The sequence below is a fragment of the Pleurodeles waltl genome, chromosome 12 (genome assembly GCF_031143425.1).
Source record: "Pleurodeles waltl isolate 20211129_DDA chromosome 12, aPleWal1.hap1.20221129, whole genome shotgun sequence".
Classification (NCBI taxonomy): domain Eukaryota; kingdom Metazoa; phylum Chordata; class Amphibia; order Caudata; family Salamandridae; genus Pleurodeles; species Pleurodeles waltl.
The window spans coordinates 87,435,326-87,447,888 of record NC_090451.1 but is presented as its reverse complement, the minus strand read 5'-3'; positions in this window follow the sequence as shown (position 1 = coordinate 87,447,888).

Sequence of the window (12,563 nt, the reverse complement as noted above, 5' to 3'; positions counted from 1 at the left end):
CCGTGCCGAAGACCGCCAATACACCGCGGCGGCGGCAGGAGACCGCCACAGCTATTATGACACACATCACGGAATACGCCGAAATTCAGACACCCACACAAGTCCGCCACACCAAAGGTCAGCGATAAATATGCGGAAACAAATCCTCCACCTCCACGCCAACAGAAACACGCCCATGCTATTACGACCCACGAATCCACGCGGCGGTCTTTCAACCGCGGTATTCCATTGGCGGTACACACCGCTGCGCTCAAAATACACACACCTCTCCAAAACACCGCCACATAGGACAATTCAAAATACACACACCTGATACACATACAAACACCACTCCCACACATCCAATACAATATAAAACACACACTCACATCACCCACAAACCCCTACGACCACAAATTAGAGACGAAGGCCAGAGAGAGACAGCACAGAATAGATAACACCATCACACAGAGGCACACTACACCATCACCCACACAACATCCACGCACAAAACACCACATACCACTACACCCACCACACTCATCAACACATACACCACCCCACACATCACACACACCACCCCATGTCACGCCAAAGACACCCCTGCTTCTCCGAGGAGGAGCTCAGGGTCATGGTGGAGGAAATCATCAGGGTAGAGCCACAGCTATTTGGCGCACAGGTACAGTACACATCCATAGCCAGGAAGATGGAGCTATGGCAAAGAATAGTCGACAGGGTCAACGCTGTGGGACAGCACCCAAGAAATAGGGAGGACATCAGGAAGAGGTGGAACGACCTACGGGGGAAGGTGCATTCAACGGTATCCAGGCACCACATCGCGGTACAGCGGACTGGCGGCGGACCCCCACCTCCTCCCCCACAACTAACTACATGGGAGGAGCAAGTCTTGTCTATCTTGCATACTGAGGGCCTCGGAGGAGTCGTCGGAGGAACGGACACTGGTAAGTCTAATCTTCACTATCATATCCCCCACCCTACCTGCATGCTATCACACACCCCAACCCTCACACCCTCCCCTATCACCCTAACTCCTCACTAATCTACCCATAACACCAACCACCCATCCCAACCCCAAGACCTGCATGACACAACTAAGCATGGACACCCATCACTAAAGCATGCCCACTGCACAGACCCACAACACCCCCCAACCATCACCACACAAGCCCCCACACAGGAATGCCTGCACTGGGGTTCACGCACACCCATCCATAGCACACCATGAAAAACACACATGCAATAATCATGTTCTCATACCCCTGCAGGAACCCGAAGGACCGTCACCACACCAGAGGGTCCAGACAACACCACTCCACCCCCAGAAGAGGCCCACAGTGACGACAGCAGCTCTGCCCTACTGGATCTTGATGACCAGCCCGGACCATCGGGGGCCTCAGGACAGTCGGTTCCCCTTGCCCAGCCACTGCCCAACAACGAACTGCCACCCTCTGGGAACACCAGCACAGCACCCACCCAGCGGACCCATACCTCCCTACCCAGGACAGGTCAATCAGCGGTGTGTCCACCACTACAGGGCACCCAGGCTAACCCACCACCCCAACAACAACAGGGACCTGGGGGCAGTGGTAGTGGGCACACGGTCCAGGGGACGGAGGCACAGGAACACAGGGGAACTGGGAGGGCTGATGTGCGACAGAGGGAGGATAGGCCAAGGCAACCCACTCTCCACGAGGCCCTATCCTCCATCATGGGAGCATACCACCACTCCCAGGAGACGATGGCAACGGTCCTGGACAAGTTGCAGGAGACCCTGCGCCTGCAGGAGGAGCAGTATTTGGGGTTTAGGGAGGAGCTCAGGACCATCGGCTCCGCCCTGGGCACCATCGTAGGGGTGCTGACGGACATTCAAAAGACTTTGAGGGACACCGTGACACTCCAAGGGGCCCCTGACACTAGCCAGGCCGACGAACTGCCCACCACCTCTGCCGGCGCTAGTGGACAGGAGGCCCGGCCACTGGACCACCACACCAGCACCCCACCCCCTGCAGACGGACAACCACCACGCAAGCGGGCCCTGAGATCCAGGAACAGGACAGAGCAAGATGGCAAGACCCCGCCAGGAAATAAGACTACCTTGATTGCCCCCCACTGTCCCACTTTGTTACCCTGTCCAGATTGGAACTGCCCCAGCTCCACTTCCAATGGCCAGATGTGCAATGAACCTGTGAGACTAATAGACTGGACTCTGCCATGGACATTATTCCACCATGACCTCTCCCCATTTCACAACCCCCCTACATTTTTATGCACTTCAATAAACACCCTTGAAACCTCAATAATATTGGAGTCAGTCAATGATTGTGAACTTTGTATTGTCAATTACAGTGTTAAAAAAGGTTAGCCATTGGAAGGTCAACATACCTATGTCACACATCACAAGCCTTTCAAGGGTGCAAGCTGTTGACACGTAGGTCAACACATTAGTGAAACTGAAATGGAAGGGGACAACTCAGTTAACAAATAGGTAGTGAAATGTAGGTACAGGATAGAGGTAGACGTGTGAGATGTAATATAATGTGAAACATGAAATTGTACTCACCTGTATCTCATTGAAAATATTGCTGTATGACTGACTCCCTGTTGTCGTTTTCATCTTCATCAGCTTCATCCTCATCACTGTCCACAGGCTCCCCAGGCTCCCCGCTGCACCAACACCGTCATCTGGATCATCCTCCTGCAGAAAAGGCACCTGGCGTCGGAAAGCCAAGTTATGGAGCATGGAGCAGGCGATGATGATGTCGCACACCTTCTTCGGTGAGTACAATAGGGACCCACCTGTCATATGGAGGCACCTGAACCTGGCCTTCAGGAGGCCGAAGGTCCGCTCGATTACCCTCCTAGTCCGCCCATGGGCCTCATTGTAGCGTTCCTCTGCCCTGGTCCTGGGATTCCTCACTGGGGTCAGTAGCCAGGACAGGTTGGGGTAACCAGAGTCCCCCAATAGCCATACACGGTGCCTCTGGAGTTCACCCATCATATCAGGGATGCTGCTATTCCGCAGGATGTAGGCGTCATGCACTGAGCCAGGGAACATAGCATTTACCTGGGAGATGTACTGGTCTGCCAAACAGACCATCTGGACATTCATCGAATGATAACTCTTCTGGTTCCTGTACACCTGTTCATTCCTGCGGGGGGGACCAGAGCTACATGGGTCCCATCAATGGCACCTATGACGTTGGGGATATGTCCAAGGGCATAGAAGTCACCTTTCACTGTAGGCAAATCCGCCACCTCAGGGAAAATGATGTATCTCCTTACGTGTTTCAGCAGGGCAGCCAACACTCTGGACAAGACGTTGGAAAACATAGGCTGGGACATCCCTGATGCCATGCCCACTGTTGTCTGAAAAGACCCACTTGCTAAGAAATGGAGCACTGACAGCACCTGCACGTCAGGGGGGATTCCAGTTGGATGGCGGATTGGTGACATCAGGTCAGACTCCAACTGGGTACATAGTTCCCGGATTGTGGCACGGTCAAACCGGTAGGTCACAATGACATGTCGCTCTTCCATTGTCAACAGGTCCACCAGCGGTCGGTACACCGGCGGATTCCGCCATCTTCCAATATGTCCCAACTGACGGTGCCTGAGAAGGACAACAGCGAAAAAACTGTCAGCATTCCTCCCGGTATGTACCCACAGTCATACACAAGACTACACCAGACAATTAACCCATCCGGGAAAGGTTTTGAGTGTAGGCCTCGGTATGTGTGACGCAATAGTAAATTAAGCCATGTGGGACCCTGAAATGGCGGCTGCCTGACCTCTAAAATGGGACAATGGAATTGTGGGGTAACTGCGCTGGCGTTGCACACCGTCGTGGTAGGCGGTCGTAGAGCGTGGTGCAATGCTGCATTGGTTAACACTGGACCCTATGGGTCCCAGGAGCCAATGAACAGGTGCGCTGGCGGTGATGATGCGCACTGCCGCGGACGTCACCGCTGCGGACGTCACCACCATTTTCTATCTGTTCAATCACTAGATACCTGACCTTCGACAGGAGAGGACCTACACTGCTAGTGCTGCTGTGACCTCGGTCTGGAAGCGACGATGGCTGCTGCGTCTGGGGAAAGGGCCCCTGCCTTCACTGCACAGGAGTTGGAGAAACTTGTGGATGGGGTCCTCCCCCAGTACATGCTACTCTACGGTCCTCCAGACCAACAGGTTAGTACACAGGGAGCACGTTGTATGGGCTAGGCCTGGGTGGAGAGGGCTGGGTGGATGAGGGAAGGGGGCAGAGTACATAGAACAGTCATGCATGGGGATGAATGGGCCACAGGGATAGAGTTGGGAGGGGGCCAATTACAACGACGGTGCAGTAGGTAATGACTGTTCCTCTTTCCTTGTGCATGTCATGTAGGTCAGCGCCCACCAGAATAGGGACCTTTGGCATGCCATCGCCAAGGAGGTCCGGACCCTGGGGGCCCACCAGAGACGGGGCACCCACTGCCGTAAGAGATGGGAGGACATTCGCCGCTGCAGCAAGAAGACGGCGGAGGCTCAGCTGGGGATGGCCTCCCAATGTGGGAGGGGTGCCCGTCGCACCATGACCCCCCTGATGTTCCGGATCCTGGCGGTGGCCTACCAAGAGTTGGATGGGCGCTTAAGGACATCACAGCAGACACAAGGGGGTGAGTTCAACCTCATGCAATGGACTTTGCGTGCTGTGGAGCTGTCTGGGTGGGGGGGGTGGGCTGTGGGTGTCCCTAGGCCAGGGCGAGTTAGGTAGGCAAGGCCCCTCCGTTATGTAGGCCATGTGGCACTCTACCCCAGCTAAAAAAAAGGCAAATCGATGTATAGTTGCCCCTTTGCCATCCATGTGGGCAGATGTCTACCATTGCCATGTAGGCCATTTCCCAGGAATTGCATGTGCAGAGGGCAGGAGCACGGCGTAATGCAGGGGGCTGCTGCGTTTGTCTTGTCCGCCAACGGTAACGGTATGCCATGCACTAAAACTCTCTTTCTTCTGTCTCCACCCTTTTTCTGCTCTCCCTGTCCTTCTGTACATCAGCATCATCAGGCGGAGGTACAGTGGCACCGGAGCACGAGGGAGCTGCATCCCACATGGCCATGGAGGGCCACACCACAGACTCTGATTTCACCAGTGGGACGGAGGGCGAGGGGAGCTTCACGTCGGCCACAGCATCACCAAACAGCGATACGGACTCGTCCCCCGATGGGAGCTCCCCTGTGGTGGCGGCACCATCTGTGCGCCCCACTTCTACAGGTACAGCCGCCACCTCCCCTACCAGCACCGCCCTCCCAGAAGCCCCTCAGCGTTCTCCCCGTACCCGCTCACCCAGGAGGGTGGGCATCACCTTCGCCCCAGGCACCTCAGGCCCTGCCCCTGTCACCCCTGCTGCCCTCAGTGAGGAGGCCATTGACCTCCTCAGGTCACTCACTGTTGGGCAGTCTACCATTGCGAATGCCATCCAGGGTGTAGAACGAGAGTTGAAACACGGTAATGCATTCCTGGAAGGCATTCATTCTGGTCAGGCTGTCCTTCAGCGAACCCTGCAATCTCTGGCCTCAGCACTGATGGCAGCCATTGTCCCTGTGTCCAGCCTCCCCCCTCCAACTTCCTCCACCCAGACCCAATCCCCTGTACCCCAGCCCATCCCAAGCACACCTACAGACCAGAATGCACACAAGTCAACACCCAAAAGTAGCTCAAGCAAACATAGGCACCACACTCACCACAAGCACTCACAAAAGCATCAGACCCATACAGACACAGCAACATCCACTGTCTCCACTGTGTCCCCCTCCTCCTCTTCTCCCTCCTCCCTCCCAGTCTCGTCTACACACACACCTGCATGCACCACATCTACAGGCACTAGGACTCGCACCAGGACACCCAGCACCACAAGCCGCTCACCTGCAGTCACCACCTCCACTGCCATATACACGTCCCCTGTGTCCTCTCCCAGTGTGTCTGTGATGCCCCCTCCCAAAGTACACAAACGCCGGCAATCACTCACCCAACATCCATCCACCTCACGACAGCCTCCAGTACCTGCACCTGCACCCAAAACACCTAAAGTGACACCTCCTACAACCACCTCCTCTTCATCCACTCCCAGAGCCCCTCCAACTACCCATCCCAGTGTACGTCAGAAACTGTCCCTATGTCAAATTGACCTTTTTGCCCCCACACCCCCCCCAATTCATCAGTCCCATCGTAGCGCCTCAGCCAAAATGCCTCCAGTACCAGTGGTGCGTGTTCCAGGTTTTTGGAGTGCCCCGTCCACCAGGGCAGGAAGTAGGACCCGGAGCCAAGGCACTGTCAGCCCACCCCCTGTGAAGGCTCCGAAATTGGAGATTTGGACGACAGGACCGTGTCAAGACTCCTGGTGGTACAAACAGTGAAATGGGATCCAAGGCGATTGGTGAGTCATCTGTAACTCAAAAGAAGGTGGGGAAGGTCCCGAGGAAGTCTCCCCAACCTGTTGTGAGTGTCACGGCGGAGAAGTGCTCCATCATTTCCGGTGGTCCAGACACAACCGCCAGCACCGTCGTTACTGGTCAGGAGACCACCGCCAGAGTCATAGCCCAGGAGGGCTCAAGTATCGTTACTGGTCAGGAGATCACCGCCAGAGTCTTAGCCCCGGAGGGCTCAAGTATCGTTACTGGTCAGGAGACCACCGCCAGAGTCATAGCCCAGGAGGGCTCAAGTATCGTTACTGGTCAGGAGACCACCGCCAGAGTCATAGCCCCGGAGGGCTCAAGTATCGTTACTGGTCAGGAGACCACCGCCAGAGTCATAGCCCAGGAGGGCTCAAGTATCGTTACTGGTCAGGAGACCACCGCCAGAGTCATAGCCCAGGAGGGCTCAAGTATCGTTACTGGTCAGGAGACCAACGCAACCGCCGGAGTCACAGCCCAGGAGGGTCCAGAATCACACAGCCCCGCTGAGCAATGATGGAACGTCATGCCACACACCAATGTCAGTATCTGAACCGCCATCTTAGGCTACCGCTGAACAGTCCATAGGCAGCCATGGCAAAGCACCGCTGAACAAGGCCAAGACCGCCATGGTGAAGACCGCTGAACAGGGCAAAGACCGCCATGGCAAAGCACCGCTGAACAGTCCATAGGCAGCCATGGCAAAGCACCGCTGAACAGTCCATAGGCAGCCATGGCAAAGCACCGCTGAACAGTCCATAGGCAGCCATGGCAAAGCACTGCTGAACAAGGCCAAGACCGCCATGGTGAAGACCGCTGAACAGGGCAAAGACCGCCATGGCAAAGCACCGCTGAACAGTCCATAGGCAGCCATGGCAAAGCACCGCTGAACAGTCCATAGGCAGCCATGGCAAAGCACCGCTGAACAAGGCCAAGACCGCTATGGTGAAGACCGCTGAACAGGGCAAAGACCGCCATGGCAAAGCACCGCTGAACAGTCAATAGGCAGCCATGGCAAAGCACCGCTGAACAGTCCATAGGCAGCCATGGCAAAGCACCGCTGAACAGTCCATAGGCAGCCATGGCAAAGCACCGCTGAACAAGGCCAAGACCGCCATGGTGAAGACCGCTGAACAGGGCAAAGACCGCCATGGCAAAGCACCGCTGAACAGTCCATAGGCAGCCATGGCAAAGCACCGCTGAACAGTCCATAGGGAGCCATGGCAAAGCACCGCTGAACAAGGCCAAGACCGCCATGGTGAAGACCGCTGAACAGGGCAAAGACCGCCATGGCAAAGCACCGCTGAACAGTCCATAGGCAGCCATGGCAAAGCACCGCTGAACAAGGCCATGACCGCCATGGTGAAGACCGCTGAACAGGGCAAAGACCGCCATGGCAAAGCACCGCTGAACAGTCCATAGGCAGCCATGGCAAAGCACCGCTGAACAAGGCCAAGACCGCCATGGTCAAGACCGCTGAACAGGGCAAAGACCGTGTTGGTATGAATAGTCCGGCACATCAGGCATCGTTCTCCCATGTGCAGCTGGGACAGTGACAGGACAGGTACTTCCACGGGGAGACTCATCCAGTCTGGGCACCAGTCCCCCTTCAGAACCAGTGGAGACCTGCATCTACCTGAGAGACTGTGGCTTTGCACTCCCCAGGATATGGCAGTGGGCAATCCACCCACTGTAGAGACTTGAGAGACTGTGGCTTTGCACTCCCCAGGATGGCACAGTGGGCAACCCACCCACTGTAGAGACTTGAGAGACTGTGGCTTTGCACTCCCCAGGATACATCAATAGGCATGGAGCCCCGTCGTGGATCTGGCTTCGCATTCATGTGGCTGAGGTGCCCCCCCTTCCCTTCCCCCTGAGGTGCCTGTAGTGTTTCTATCTGATGCCCCGGCAGTGTTCTCTCGGAATTTGGTCAGGTATCTATTGTGGGCGTCGCCCATGCATTTTTGGACTGTTGGTGCACGGACATTGTTGTGTACATATCTGCACTACTTCTTGTTTTGTATATTTATTTTTGACAGATTTGGTGATATATATCCGTATATTTTTTAATGAGTTGTATATTGGCTAAATACAAAGTTTGGGCGCTATTCGCTTTGTCATTGCATTCTTCCGGGGGGGTTGTGGGTTGTTACTGTGATTTTTGTGACTGCATTGGTGTGTATGTTGTAATATGCGAGGGTGGGGGTGTTTGGTGGGTGTCCCCGTAACTTTTGCCTCCCCGTGTCGTAGGTGCAGTACTCACCGGTATGTTCTGCGCCTACGTCGCTGTTGGTCGTAGATGAGCAGGAATGCAAGGGCAGGTAAGATTTGTAGTTCCGGGTCCATGGAGTCCTCGTGGGATGTGTTGAGGTGAGTGTTTTCCCATTGCAAAAGCTGTTTCCGCCGTGTTTTCGTCCACGGTGAATCCGCCCCGGAAAAGGTGGCGGATTGGTGTGTTGTGATAGTGTGGGCGGTACATTGTCTTCCGCCTGTCTGTTGGCGGTGACCGCCACGCTGTTTGTCTGTACCGCCCTGGCAGGCGATGTGTTAAAGTGGCTGTCTTTGTTGGCGGTTTCCGCCAGGATCGTAATTCCATTTTTTTGTCCGCCAGCCTGTTTGCGGTATTACCGCAGCTTTAACACCGTCCGCCAGGGTTGTATTGACCACCTTAATCTCTGCAAGAAATGTCTTGTGCGCCGAAAAACGACACACAGCCTGCACCGCGGTGAAAAATCACTGCACGCCGAATCCGGGACAACGCTGCCCGACTCCGCAACAGGAAGATCGACGCATGCGCCTGCGACAGGAACTTCGACGCACGGCCCACTGGATCGACGCACAGCTGACCCGGAATGATGCAGCCCAACTTCCAGAGAGGAATCTACGCCTGCCATGCGGGAGAAATTTCCACACATCGTCCACTGGAATCGACGCATCGCTTGTGACTTCGACACAAGCCCAGGTTTTTCCACGCATCAACCCCGGGGCGTCCGAAAACCCTGCAACCTGAAGAGGATCCAAGTCTGCGCGCCAGAAATCGACGCACGGCTTCCCCGCGTGGAAAATATCGACGCAAGTCTGTGTGCGAAGGGGCGAAACCGACGCACATCTACCTGTTTTCCACGCATCTCCTCCTCTGCGGCCCCTTGCGAGGATTTTTCAACGCAAACCATGTACTTTGCCCTGAAAGAGACACTTGTTGTTTCTAGAAGACTTTAAGATACTTTGGCGGTCATTCTGACCGCGGCGGGCGGCGGTCGCCGCCCACCATGCGGTCACCGCCGAATGGCCGCTCCGCGGTCAGGAGACCGCGGAGGCCATTCTGGCTTTCCCGCTGGGCCGGCGGGCGACCGCCAAAAGGCCACCCGCCGGCCCAGCGGGAAAGCCCCTGCAACGAGGAAGCCGGCTCCGAATGGAGCCGGCGGAGTTGCAGGGGTGCGAAGCAAAGCAAAGCAAAGCAGACAGTGAAAATCTGTATGGGGCCCTGTTAGGGGGCCCCTGCACTGCCCATGCCAGTGGCATGGGCAGTGCAGGGGCCCCCAGGGGCCCCATGGCACCCGTTCCCGCCATCCTGGTTCTGGCGGTGAAAACCACCAGAAACAGGCTGGCGGGAAGAGGGTCGGAATCCCCATGGCGGCGCTGCAAGCAGCGCCGCCATGCATGATTCCCTGGGCCAGGGGAAAAAAGGTGGGAAACCGCCGGTTCCCCTTTTCTGACCGCGGCTTTACCGCCGCGGTCAGAATAGCCCTGGAAGCACCGCCAGCCTGTTGGCGGTGCTTCCGCTGCCCTCCGCCCTGGCGGTCAGAGACCGCCAGGGTTGGAATGAGGGCCTTTATATTGCTTTTGCAGTAAAATTACAATTCTAAAGACATTTTACATTACTTTTCCAGTAATATTTCAATGTATACTTATTGCATTCTAATCGTTTTTGACCTACAATTATTCAGATACAGTTTCTATATTTTTACAAACACGGTGTGGTGTGTTTTTGATAGTACTATATGGTGTTATTGTATGATTTATTGCACAGATACTTTACACATTGCCTTCTAAGTTAAGCCTAACTGCTCAGTGCCAACCTACCAGAGGGTGGGCACAGGATAATTTGGATTGTGTGTGACTTACCCTGACTAGAGTGAGGGTCCTTGCTTGGACAGGGGGTAACCTGACTGCAAACCAAAGAACCCATTGGGGATTTGATGGGGCTGTTGTATGTGAGGAAGAGAGAAAGACAAAGCATGCACTCCCAAAGAGTGCTGACAGAAAAAGTAAAACATAGCTCCTGAATGTAAGCAGTGGAAGCATACATGTCTTCAAGTAAAAAGATGGCAAAGAAGCTATGCCCCAGGTGATGGATAAACAGAAGAAGAGGCAGGAAAGCTGAACCCAGTGGATAAGAAATCCAAACAATGTTAAGCAATGGATTGAATGAAAGCCCACTCTAAGTACTTGTATAGTACACAACAGGTATTTACCATCAGAAAGTAAAAGATGTCTTTAGGTGAGACCTAAAACCAAATCGATGCAAATGGAAGCTTGATAGTATATTGGACATGCTAGCCTTGATTTATCATGACAACCTGCATTTATCACAATAGCCTTGAGTTATCACAATGACCTCAATTTATCATAATAGATGCAATTTATTCACCCAATTTTAAGTAGAAATACTCTATTCACCTAGCAGATATAATAGATGCAGTTGTAAAGAAACATCAAATATGCTGAGTATTTCGATATTGTATGGAATGAAGGTCATCGACAGAAGCAAGCTTTGTGTGGGTAGGATGGTGTGATCTTGCAGAAGTAGATCGGAAATTTTAGGAAATAAGTGTAAAACGTGCGTACAATAACATTAATTAGCCTTATTGTCAAGGCAGAGATGTAGAGCATCTTTGTGATGCATTTAAATCTTATAGAGGGAATGTGCATCTGCTTTAAGCATACCTGGAGTGTTAAAGCACAATTAGGAAACGACCTAACGGAAGTTCTGGGAAAACATACGTCAGAATGATCTCCAACGGATCAAGACGAACTTCCATTATTATCAGAACATCTTGAAAGTTCAGAGGACAAATCAATAACAGACGACATGGGCAGACAAATATTTAATTTAAACAGGATACCAAGACCAAAAGGTTGACCCGTCATTCTATTAAGCAGTTGTCAATATGTTCTTAAATTCCCTCATCGAAGTATTTAACGTCTTCCTATTGTTAGGGCGGGTTGCACTCTCAATGGCTGAAGTCATAGTTTAACCCAAACAAAAGAAAATAAAGACGTGAGGACTGTACCTCCAGCAGCTCAATTAAACAAATGAATATTGATTGTACACTACAATATACAGGACATGGTTGGAAACATTTAAGCAATTCTAGATTGCTCCAGATCACTCTGATTTCATTCACAATCAAGTAAATTACTGTATTGAACACAAATATTTTATACTCATTTAAATGTTTCTTAACCCTTTTATCTACCAACACACATCCAATAAATCCCTAATCACGGTAATAGAAATTAGCCCTTGACTATATCACCATTGGCCAACACTGTGTGCTCACATTTGTTGTCCCATTTTTGGATTCACACACATTCACTAAACACCAAAGAAATCTATTATCTTCCCCCAAATTACTTACTTTTTTCCCATTAATTTTCCAAGTGCTGGTTTTTACTGCTAATAATAGTCTTTCAACCAGTGCATTATGTAATTCTTCATCAGAATGATAGCCCCAATGTGTTATTTATCAAGCAAAGAGACATATGGGACATATTCATGCACCTGTTTGTGAAGATCACCAACATCATTAACCATAATGGACAGAACACCATCGGTAGACACCAGTACTTTCAATAAAGTTATACGTTCACTTCGTACAAAGCAAAACTAATGGCATACTAACATATGTATGTTAAATATTGTTGTTCATAGTGCTGTTCCCTCACCATCACATTCCCATGCTGTGCATGAACATCTTATTACTGTATGTTAAAAAACATACGTGTCGAAAACAATGTCCATATTATGTATGTTTCATATGTTATGTTCTACAGTCCTGGTCGCCAAGATACTCATTATTCAAGTGCTACATTTAATAACCAGATCTCTGTCAATGTTGCATAATCCCTCT